We start from the raw sequence: 12,418 nt of genomic DNA, 5'->3' as shown, positions 1-12,418 counted from the left end.
GCGAAAGCGAATCGCAAGCAGCGCGCTCCGCACGCGCTGGAACGCGCTGGAACGTGCGTGGTCGACCACGCGCGTTCCAGCGTGCTCGACCACGCACGCGCGCGAAGAGCACGCGTGCGTGGTCGACGACGATGACGCACGCGCGTGGAAGGGGATCCGCGTGTCGCGGCTCGAGAAGGAGCGCGGCGCGGGCGCCCGGGGCGGGCGGCGCTCCAAGAAACCGGCGCGGCGATTTCCCGCTCGGCCACCGACGCGGCTCTGTTTCCCAACGCGCCCGGAGAGCGGGGAGGCGGGGCAAAACAAAAACATTGACTGGTGAAGAAGCGCTCAGCGAGCAACCACCTCACTGCCATCTGCGAGGCGCAAAGCGATAAATGTTTCGGCGAACAAAGCGTGGCCAAACGGTGCTATGCAGGGCGCTTCAAAAAAATATTGACGCTTCCGAGAATTTGCAACAGCGCCGCGAATGGATGTGCTGCCTCCTCCGGGCTCTGGAGACCACCTGGAGAAGATTCCAGGCACGCGTTGACAGCGATGGCGAACGAGTGGGAGTCTTTTTGACTTGCTGAACCTCTTAACATCCACTTGTTATCGTGTTACGGTGCATTGTCCGTTCTTTCTCCATTAAAAACGGTAGTCCCATCCAAGCGGTAACATTTGTTGAAGCACGCTCTGCGCGCGTACGGAACGAGCCCGTCGTGAACTCGGGCTGAACAATTCATCGATTTCATATCGAAATTTGAAACGATGCGATTGGCAAATCACAAAAGCTGCGATTTTTTGCAATTTGAAAAGTCCTATCGCTTTCTTATTGGAATTGTTTTATTTTGTATTATTATAACTTTATTTAACTTGACAATTGTAATATGTTTGAGTGTTCTATTTCAATTAAAACATTTTAATAAATACGTGTTGGAAGCAATTCATCTCTTTTAAGTTCTCATCCTTGCAGTAGAATCTATTGAGCAGTTCATATTGTGATGGTATCACGTGGTAATGCTCCATCGCGTGTTTTAAATCTATTACACAGTGAATATTGAACTGAAGCTTGACTTAAAAAATGTTTTTTATCGCAAATCAAAACGCAATATCTGTCAGAAACATCGCATTTAGAGATTTTCCCCAAATCGTTCATCCCTAGCGTGAATGTCGCGACAAACTCCTCCAGCCCGTCCGCAACCGCTGTCAGGTGGAGCCACCACCCCCCTCGTCCACGGTCGCTGTGGGGCTCCACACAAACTCCTCCACCTCGTCGCTGCGCTCCTCACGTTTCTCCCGCGCTTCGGAGCAAGAGCGGCTCGCCCGCTTCCCCCGCGATTTTTGCCCGTGGCTAAGTGGGATGGGGCAAGGCAGTTCTACGTCATTATCCGTGATTGTTGTGTGGATAAGAGGAGGTTTGTTGTCCTTCCCCGGGACACCTCCCATTAGCACGGTTGGCTACGCACGGTGCGAAAGAAGTTCAACGTGCACACATAGCCTCACGTAGTCGCTCACCCACTCACATAGTCACTCACCCATTCACATAGTCACTCACCCACTCACATAGTCACTCACCCACTCACATAGTCACTCACCCACTCACATAGTCACTCACCCACTCACATAGTCACTCACCCACTCACATAGTCACTCACCCACTCACATAGTCACTCACCCACTCACATAGTCACTCACCCACTCACATAGTCACTCACCCATTCACATAGTCACTCACCCACTCACATAGTCACTCACCCACTCACATAGTCACTCACCCACTCACATAGTCACTCACCCACTCACATAGTCACTCACCCACTCACATAGTCACTCACCCACTCACATAGTCACCCACTCACACACTCACCCATCCTCAGATTAGCACGGTCGGCTACGTACGGCGCAAAAGAAGTTCAACGTACAATCCATACAGTTGAACTATAAATAATAATCATAATGCAATTTATAACGGGCACAACATTATGCAGACACGTGTAAGGTTATGCACGTCCAGTAAATATCATCTCAGTTTGACTTTACAGAGTGCCTTAGCTCTATAAATGAACATCACAAAACTTGTACATAGCGACGCTTCTCAACTTATGTACAATGTAACGTTGACACAGTACACACAAAGACAATAGTATATACACACACACATACTGCACAAGACGTAGAGACTACATGAGGCAGACGTTGCAGATGAACATTTGTAGGATATGTCATTTGAAAATCGTTTAAGCCAAATGTTAAGTTTTATTCTTTGTTTTCATAATTAAATGCACATTACATTTTAATAACTTCCATTGTTACGCACCACATTTTACCATTTGAATAGCTTTTGATATTAAACATTGCATTTGTAATGATTACCAGAAATGCCCATCAGTAAAAACAAAACCTTTCATGTGAACGTTTTGATACTTTAATAGCTTGGTGTGCACTGTGCACGTGTGTGTGTGTAGTGTGCGTGTGTTCGTGTGTGTGAGTGTTGTTTGCGTGTGTTAGTGTGAGTGTTGTGTGTGTTAGTGTTGTGTGTGTGTTGTTTGTGTGTGTTGTTTGTGTGTGTGTCTGTCTGTGTGTGTGTCCGGCAAAACAACCCCCTACCTCCTCGCGGTGCCGGAGAGGCAACTCTGTCGTGGACAGTGCTGTGGGGGGAGAAGCCAATTCCGATTGGCTCCTCCCTTTATGGCGTCTGTGACCACCACAGGGGCTAAACGGGGGCTCTGGACGGGTGCGAGGGGCTGGTAACCCCTCCACCTTCAATTAATTACCAATGTTCGAACGCTCACTGCGGAGGAGAGGCTGCCACTCCTCTGTCGGGAGCTGGACCGGTACCGCCTGGATCTTTGTGGCATTTAGTAGGTCCGGTGGACCGGTTCTGGCTCCTGCCACCATGAGGGGTGGAAGTCCGCAGCAGACTGCCAAACAACAGGGTGTGGCTCTTCTTTTGAACAAAATAATGAAGGGGGCGTGGGAGCGTGGCGGTGAGGTGTGGGAAGCTGTAAGCCCCAGGCTACTTTGGGCTCGCCTTCCCATCAACCGGAGGCGAGGAGTGGTGGTCGTGGTTACTTATGCCCCCACCGAAGACGAACATCCGTGGAGGGATGCAGGCAAAGCCGATGAGTCAGATGCCTTCTATGACCTCCTGTCACAGGTGCTGGCTAAAGTGGCACCTCGGGGATAGAGCCATCTTGTTGGGTGACTTCAATGCCCGAGTTGGTCATGATGCTGGCACCTGGTCTGGAGTGATTGGAGGGCATGGGCCAGATCAGCTCAATAACAACGGTAGGAGGCTGCTAGATTTTTGTGCAGCCCATGGGCTTGTAATTACCAACACGCTGTTCCAGCATCGGCGCATCCACACAACATCATGGATGCATGCCGGGTCCAAGCAAGAACATCTGCTGGACTACATAGTGACGGACCAGCGGATGCGAGCCCATGTCCTTGACACCAGGACCTACCGTGGAGCTGATCTGCCCTCTGACCATCGACTAGTCATCTGTAAGATGCGCCTGCCATTCTTCCACTCCGGTGGTGGGTGTACACCCAGGACCCTATTCCAACCTAAAGTGGCCTGGTCTCAGTTATCTGATGAAAGTTGCAAGCGAGAATTTCATCATCGCTTGCGGCTGGGATTGGCATCGTCCCCGACTCCTCCTGATGTCGAGGGTAAATGGGCGAGGTTTAGGACTGTGACTCATGCAGCTGCAACGGCTGCTTTGGGTACGCGGTCCAGACCTCCCCAGAGACCCTGGCTAACAGAGGAGGTGTTCAGGATGGTTGAGAAAAAGCGACAGGTCCACTGTCATCGGCTACAGAATCCTACGTCAGAGAATGAGGAGGTTTACCGCAGCCTTCGCTCGGAGGTTGGGAGAGCCGTGAGGCGCTGCAAGGATGGGTGGTGGTCGTGGGTTGCTGAAGAGATGGAGTCTGTCTCAGTGGCCCGCGATCACAAATCTCTATTTAACTCCATCAAAAAAGTAACCTGCAGCGCCACACCTATTACCATCATTAGTTGAAAAACGGTGATCCAATCTCCGACCCCCAGGAACAGGTTTGCAGATTTGCTGAGCATTTCTGTGAGGTCCTGGGGGAGGGAAAATCCCTCAGCCAGGAAAACATCGTGGCACAAAGTGAGGATGACCCTGCTGAGGCTGCGGTGCCTCAAATATTGGAAGTCACCCCCTGTGAGTTGCTGGCTGAGGTGCCATCTGTTAAGGAAGTACTGAAGGCGATCCGGAGTCTGAGGCCAGGAAAGGCAGCGGGCAGAGATGACCTCCCAAGCGAAATGCTGAGGGAGGGTGGCGTTTGTGCACAGACTGCCCTATATGACATCATAACAGTCTGGACCACTGGACGGGTTCCGCAGGATTGGAAGGATGCCCTGGTGGTCCCCCTCTTTAAGAAGGGAGACTGCACAGACTGTAACAACTACAGGGACATCTCACTCCTCAGTGTGCCGGGAAAGGTCCTGGCAAGGATTATTCAACAATGCCTTGCCAGGCACACTGAGGAGAGGCTTGCGGAACCCCAATGCGGTTTCATGAAAGGGCGGTCCTGCACAGATGCCATATTTTCTGTCCGTCTGCTACAGCAGAGGTGTAGAGAATTCCAGCAAGACCTACATCTCTGCTTTATTGACCTGGTCAAGGCCTATGATACCATCAGTAAGCCTGGGCTCTGGGTTGTTCTTCGTGCTTTTGGAGTACCTGACCCTCTCCTCACGATCATTAAGGACCTTCATGATGGTGAGCGGGCCCGGGTAAAACTACGTGGCTGGGAGTCAGAGCCATTCCCTGTACACCTTGGGGTGCGACAGGGATGTCCTCTGGCTCCCACATTATTTAACATCTATTTTGACCACGTAGTTCGTGAAGCCTTCAATAGCTGTACCGGGGGAATCTCCATATGGTACAGATATAATGGGAGGCTGATCGATGCCTGGGTGCGGTCAAGGGATGGCTCCCTATTGCTCAACCACGTTATGTATGCCGATGATTTGGTAATAGCTGCTCATTCAGAGGAGGAGTTGGAGACGCTGCTGCTGAGACTGGAGCGTGCCACTAAGAGATGGGGCCTTACCATCAGCCCCACCAAAACTAAGCACCTGCCTGGGTATTTTGTACCATCGGACACTCCACCCCCACAACTCCCAATCGGTGATGGGGCAGTTGTGGAGAGAGTGGAGAGTTTCCCATACCTGGCAGTGTGCTTATGAGCGGCTCCAGTTTAGCAGCAGAGGTCTTACTTCGCACTAAGCTTCAGGTCTTCTCGGCCACGGTCATTCCCTCCCTTCTCTACGCTTGCGAAACGTGGACCCCCCTAATTGAACATCTTCGCCAGTTAGAAACATTTAGGCTGGTCTGCCTACGATCCATCCTGGGTTTAACTAGGCTGGATTGTGTGAGGAGCTCACAAATCCTTGAAAGATCTGGACACGGTCCCATCGGTGAGCTTCTCCGGCAGGCAAGGCTGCGTTGGCTGGGTGATCTAGCCTGCATGTCCAGCCACCGCATGCCGAAACAGCTTTTGTTCGGCCGGATCGAGGGGGCTAAACGGGCGCGGCACGGGCTAGAGAAGAAATGGAGTGACGTGGTACAGGAGGACGTGGAGCTGAGTGGACTTGCCGATGACTGGTACCAGCGGTGTCAAGATCGGCCTCTGTGGAGGAGGATCGTGAAGGACGCTACTGGGCAGTTGGAGGCAGTCGCACTCCAACAACGGAGGGCGGAGTAGCGACGCTCACAACAACAAGCGGAGCGCCGGGTGGCTAAAGCACAGCAGGTTGGCACAGTAGGGGGGGGCACAGGTGGTGCATCAGCCAGTCATCTCAGTCATCTTAGTCAGTCGAACCGTGGCACCTGGGTCTGCCCCGTGACCTCCTGCCAGCGGGCGTTCGACACTTCACGTGGCCTCAAGGTGCACATGGCTTGGCACAAGCGTCGTGGTGACGTCACCGCTACTTAGTGGCGAATGGCGGTTGTTGTAATTAAACACACGTGTACAATGCCGTACACGTGTGTTCGTCTTTCTACGCTTATCACGGTTGGTTACGTATGGTGTAAAAGAAGTTGAACACACATACAATGACGTGTACGGTGATATCCACACGTACATAAATACATCATTATGCACACAGATAAATAACATCACGTTAATTAGATCATTATGTACGCACGTGTAGAGTGTCCATACATGGGATCGCTTTGTCCCATCCTATACAACACAAGGGTGAGTACTCTAGTACCGTTAGTGAGTACTCTCCTACTGTCAGTGAGTACTCTCGTACTGTCAGTGAGTACTCTCCTACTGTCAGTGAGTACTCTCCTACTTTGAGTACTCTCCTACTGTCAGTGAGTACTCTCGTACCGTCAGTGAGTACTCTCCTACCGTCAGTGAGTACTCTCGTACCGTCAGTGAGTACTCTGAGTACTGTCAGTGAGTACTCTCGTACTGTCAGTGAGTACTCTCCTACTGTCAGTGAGTACTCTCCTACTGTTAGTGAGTACTCTTCTACTGTCAGTGAGTACTCTCGTACTGTTAGCGAGTACTCTCCTACTGTCAGTGAGTACGCTGAGTACTGTCAGTGAGTACTCTCCTACCGTCAGTGAGTACTCTCGTACTGTTAGTGAGTACTCTCCTACTGTCAGTGAGTACTCTCCTACCGTCAGTGAGTACTCTCGTACTGTCAGTGAGTACTCTCCTACTATTAGTGAGTACTCTCCTACCGTCAGTGAGTACTCTCCTACCGTCAGTGAGTACTCTCCTACTGTCAGTGAGTACTCTCGTACCGTCAGTGAGTACTCTCCTACTGTTAGTGAGTACTCTCGTACTGTTAGTGAGTACTCTCCTACTGTTAGTGAGTATTATCCTACTGTTAGTGAGTATTCTCGTACTGTTAGTGAGTACTCTCGTACTGTCAGTGAGTACTCTCCTACTGTTAGTGAGTACTCTCGTACCGTCAGTGAGTACTCTCCTACCGTCAGTGAGTATTCTCGTACTGTCAGTGAGTACTCTCGTACCGTCAGTAAGTACTCTCCTACTGTCAGTGAGTACTCTGAGTACTCACGTACCGCTCTACAAGCGTGGTGGTGTGCAGCACGCCCGGCCGCCTTTGTCTCTCTCAGGGGATTCAACTCAGGTCGAGTCGACTCCGTAGGGTGGGTGGCAGGCCTTGGGACAGCTTCCGATAGCGAGGAAGTCGCCACTGATGTGAGTCCCGGCGGCACGCACACAAATACCTCTCCATACATTACTCCAACAAAGACAAAGCGCCCCCATGTAGCCTCAACAGACTGTTGGGGCAAGTGCTGTTGGCGAGCACCACCTATGAAGGCCGGCAAGGCACACGAGGGGGTGGGTGGACATCACCACGCCCGGCCGCCTTGTACACACACACGTGTACACACACACGTGTACACACACACGTGTACACACACACGTGTACACACACACGTGTACACACACACGTGTACACACACACGTGTACACACACACGTGTACACACACACGTGTACACACACACGTGTACACACACACGTGTACACACACACGTGTACACACACACGTGTACAGACACACACACGTGTACAGACACACACACGTGTACAGACACACACACGTGTACAGACACACACACGTGTACAGACACACACACGTGTACAGACACACACACGTGTACAGACACACGTGTACAGACACGTACACACGTGTACAGACACGTACACACGTGTACACACACGTACACACATGCACACACACGTACACACATGCACACACACACGTGCACACACACACGTACAGACACGTACACACGTGTACACACACACCGTACAGACACGTACACACGTGTACACACGTACGCCTGATACACTCCAAGTACAATACAGGAAAAACCAACTCAACATCACTGCCCTGGAAAGAAAATGTAATCGGCGACGTTTCGGGCAACGACCCTTCTGCGTAAGTACTCAGGACGATAGTGTAAGCGAAAAAACACAAACCCCACAAGCGACCACACGAAGGGTCTTACTTTTTGTTGTTGGTGGTTGTTGTTGTTGTTGGTGGTGGTTGTTGTTGGTGGTTGTTGTTGTTGGTGGTGGTGGTGGCAGCTAAGGCCGTCCCAGGTGAGCGAGCCGATGCGACTGCTGCTGATGGAACGAAGTTCGCTAATCACCAACAGCTGTGGCTAAACTCGCTTGTATCCATTGTGGGCTTGCAGGGGGGGAGTGGACGGGGTGGTGGAGTTTGTTGTTGTGGTTGTTGTTGTGACGATGACGACGATGGAGGCTTTCTGACTCTCGTTTGTTTGCCATTCAACAGCGGAGTGAGCGGCGATGTGGGTGGTGGTGGTGGAGACTCGCGGCGGGCCACGTGGTCACGCAAGGGCGGGAAGCTCCTCCCCCTCCTCTTCCCCCTCCCAACCCCTCCTCCCTCTCATCCTCCCTCTCCTCCTCCCTCTCCTCCTCCTCCTCCCTCTCCTCCTCCCCCTCCCACCCCTCCTCCTCCCTCTCCTCCCTCTCCTCCTCCCCCTCCCACTCCTTCTCCCCCTCCCACTCCTCCCCCTCCTCCTCCCTCTCCTCCCCCTCCTCCCTCTCCTCCCCCTCCTCCTCCCCCTCCCACCCCTCCCACTCCTTCCACTCCCCCTCCTCCTCCTCCCCCTCCCACTCCTCCCTCTCCTCCTCCTCCTCCCCCTCCCACTCCTCCCTCTCCTCCTTCCCCCCCTCTTCCCCCATCCTCCCCCTCCTCCCTCTCCTCCTCCCCCTCTTCCCCCATCCTCCCCCTCTTCCCCCATCCTCCTCCTCGTCCTCCTCCTCGTCCCCCTCCTCCTCCCCCCCCTCCACACACACACAGTGTACACAGTGTGTGTACACTGTGTCTGTGTACACACAGCGTGTACACACATTGTGTGTGTGTGTGTATACACACACAATGTGTATACACACACACAGTGTACACACAGTGTACACACACACACAGTGTACACACCTCCACTCTCTGACATTTGTTTTTCATTTTAATGTCCAGATCGGTACTCAGACAAATGTCACTGACATTGTATGCATGCATTAAATGTAAGAAAACCCTTATAATATTCTGCATTACATTTAAGTTTAAATATCAATCGTTGAATTATAACGTTGAACGTTAAGTTCCATAATTTTAAATGATTCCGTTATCTGAATGATAACGTGTTTAAACAAATTAAACAAACGTGCTGTCAAAGAATCTCGCAACTGTAGCCAGTTACCCAGCTATAATTTCTTTACACGTCAGATCCGTGGTGCGTGAGCACAGCAGCAGCAGCAGTGACAGGCACGGAAGTGTCCCAGCCCACGTGGAAGTGACCCAGCCCACGTGGAAGTGACCCAACCCACGTGGAAATGACCCAGCTCCCGTGGAAGTGACCCAGCCCACGTGAAAGTGACCCAGCTCCCGTGGAAGTGACCCAACCCCCGTGGAAGTGACCCAACCCCCGTGGAAGTGACCCAACCCCCGTGGAAGTGACCCAACCCACGTGGAAGTGACCCAGCCCACGTGGAAGTGACCCAGCCCACGTGGAAGTGACCCAGCCCCCGTGGAAGTGACCCAGCCCACGTGGAAGTGACCCAGCCCACGTGGAAGTGACCCAACCCCCGTGGAAGTGACCCAACCCCCGTGGAAGTGACCCAACCCCCGTGGAAGTGACCCAACCCACGTGGAAGTGACCCAACCCACGTGGAAGTGACCCAGCCCACGTGGAAGTGACCCAGCCCACGTGGAAGTGACCCAGCCCCCGTGGAAGTGACCCAACCCCCGTGGAAGTGACCCAGCCCACGTGGAAGTGACCCAGCCCACGTGGAAGTGACCCAGCCCCCGTGGAAGTGACCCAGCCCACGTGGAAGTGACCCAGCCCCCGTGGAAGTGACCCAGCCCACGTGGAAGTGACCCAGCCCACGTGGAAGTGACCCAGCCCACGTGGAAGTGACCCAGCCCACGTGGAAGTGACCCAGCCCCCGTGGAAGTGACCCAGCCCACGTGAAAGTGACCCAGCCACCACCGCCGCCCCCACCACCACCACCACCGCCCCCACCACCACCGCCACCACCACCACCGCCACCACCTCGCCTCGCCCAGCTGCAGCATCGCCCCTCGCCTCGCGTGTGGAGGAGCGGGAGGGCGCGGAGGAGTCCCCGTGGGGGTGAAGCGACGTGGGGCGAGGAGCGAGACGCGGGGAGGAACATTCGGGGCCGGCGGTGACGGCTGCCTTGGGACGTGGACGGTGGTGATGATGACGGTAACGATGATGGTGATGATGATGATGGTGGTGGTGATGATGATGATGGTGGTGATGATGATGGTGGTGATGATGATGGTGGTGATGATGGTGGTGATGATGATGGTGGTGGTGATGATGGTGGTGATGATGATGGTGGTGGTGGTGATGATGGTGGTGGTGATGATGGTGGTGGTGGTGATGATGGTGATGATGATGGTGATGATGATGATGGTGGTGGTGGTGATGATGATGGTGGTGATGATGGTGGTGATGATGATGATGGTGGTGGTGGTGATGATGATGGTGATGATGATGGTGGTGATGATGATGATGATGGTGGTGGTGATGATGATGATAATGATGATGATGGTGGTGGTGATGATGGTGGTGGTAATGATGATTATGGTGGTGGTGATGATGATGGTGATGATGATGGTGGTGACGATGATGGTGGTGGTGGTGATGATGGTGGTAATGATGATGATGGTAATGATGATGATGGTGGTGATGATGGTGGTGGTGATGATGATGATGGTGATGATGATGATGGTGGTGGTGGTGATGATGATGGTGGTGGTGATGGTGGTGATGATGATGGTGGTGATGGTGGTGATGATGATGGTGGTGATGATGATGGTGGTGGTGGTGATGGTGGTGGTGGTGATAATGATGGTGGTGATGGTGGTGATAATGACGACGACGGACAAAGTGCACTGCACATCATCTGGGGGACCACGTCGAGACAGCACAGCGCCACAGAAGCCACTCCTCTGCTCGCTGTCCAAGAAACGTGGACTTATGGACATCTTCCACACAATGCACGATGGCATCCTGATTGGCCACGATCCACTGCTGGATGAACACCCCTCCCCCCCCCTCCCCCCCCCCGGCAAGGGGCCGCCACTGCGATGCAACAAATCCACCGGGCGCCTGCAGCACGCGAGATCGATGTCATCGGCTCCATCTCCATGGCCCAACCCGCTGGGCTCTCCACGGCAGTCTCGACGCACGGGGGGGGGAGGGGACTGGGGGGTGGGGGGGGCTCCGTGAATGCTCTCGAGTCCACGGACGCTCCTCCTCCTCCTCCGCACTCTTCGGCGTCGTCACCCCCCACCCTCCCCCCACCCCTCCTCTGCTCCCACCGGGAAGGCGCCACGGCCGCTCCAGGTGACGCCGCCGCAGGCTGCTGGGGGGCCCGGCGCGCTGCTGCCGATGATCGTGGTCGAGGTCATTTCAGCGTTTCGGTGAACATTTTCGTTCTGCGAAAAAGAAAACTTCCCCTGAAACGTGTTTGTTGTTGTTGTTGTTGTTAAACCAGTCTCGTTGGGAAAACATCGACAACGAGTGTTTGATCGATCTGGGGAATACGAGCAGAATGACTGCAAGGTCAAGAGGTCATCATGGACGATGTCCGTTTGATGTCACCACCGCGCACACTGCTGCACCCCCGCCCCATCGCTTCCTTCCCTCTGCCAGATATTGAGGCCCAACTTCCCTCCAACATCTGGCTCAGAGTCTCATCGCCACCAGCAACCACCACCACCCTCTCATGTGGCTTTCGGGCTTCACCTCGTTGCAGCCAATTGAGGCCATCAAACTTTTCTACCAACATTACGATCAGTAACAAAACAAACGTTCCAATTGTTAACAAACAAAAAACTTGCCTTGGTTGTTCGTCGACTGCGAACCCATGGGAGGACGAAAAAAAATCACCGGGGCCTGTGACGATGCCAACCGGGGGAGGGAGGCGGTCGGGCAACCCAGACGGAAGCGACGGCTCCCCCTGGGAGTGTGAAGGAGTGCGGCCAGAGGAGGGAGGAGGAGGGAGGAGGAGGAGGATCATCGGCCGCTCGCTCCCTCGCTTACTCGCGCCCCCCAGAGACCTCAGTGCGCAGAGGAGGATGGATGGAGGCCACCACGGTCACGGTCACTGGTCCATGTCCATCCTCTCTCTCTCCGTGTCACGCACGACGCGCCCATTGGCTGGCCTCGTCATCCATAATGCGTAGCGGGAGTCGGATGTTCCACGCGTTGAGGTTGTGTATTTGTTGTTGTTTTTGGTTTATCAATAATGATAGCACTGGGGGGAGGGGGTGGGGGGGACCGGGGTCACGTGATGAGGAATTACGTCCCCTTGTGCAACTTCAATAGATGTCGGCAACAGCTCGCGTCGTG

At 53.6% G+C, this 12,418-nt stretch overlaps 1 protein-coding gene across 2 annotated transcripts in view; it reads right to left on the bottom strand.

Moving 5' to 3' along the window:
* LOC116955479 (uncharacterized) overlaps positions 1 to 8,408 on the bottom strand; it is an 82,468-nt gene extending 74,060 nt beyond the window's left edge. For both annotated transcript variants that reach the window (XM_076053353.1, XM_076053352.1), the window contains exon 1: positions 8,018 to 8,408. The gene's annotated coding sequence lies outside the window, so the exon portion shown is untranslated. The remainder of the gene's footprint in view (positions 1 to 8,017) is intronic.
* Positions 8,409 to 12,418: the final 4,010 nt, after the last annotated feature.

This window comes from Petromyzon marinus, chromosome 60 (genome assembly GCF_048934315.1).
Source record: "Petromyzon marinus isolate PM22_M1 ecotype Great Lakes invasive population chromosome 60, UKy_Petmar_22M1.pri1.0, whole genome shotgun sequence".
Lineage (NCBI taxonomy): Eukaryota > Metazoa > Chordata > Hyperoartia > Petromyzontiformes > Petromyzontidae > Petromyzon > Petromyzon marinus.
Note: the sequence above shows the minus strand (reverse complement) of the source record. Positions and strands in the feature narration are given on the sequence as shown.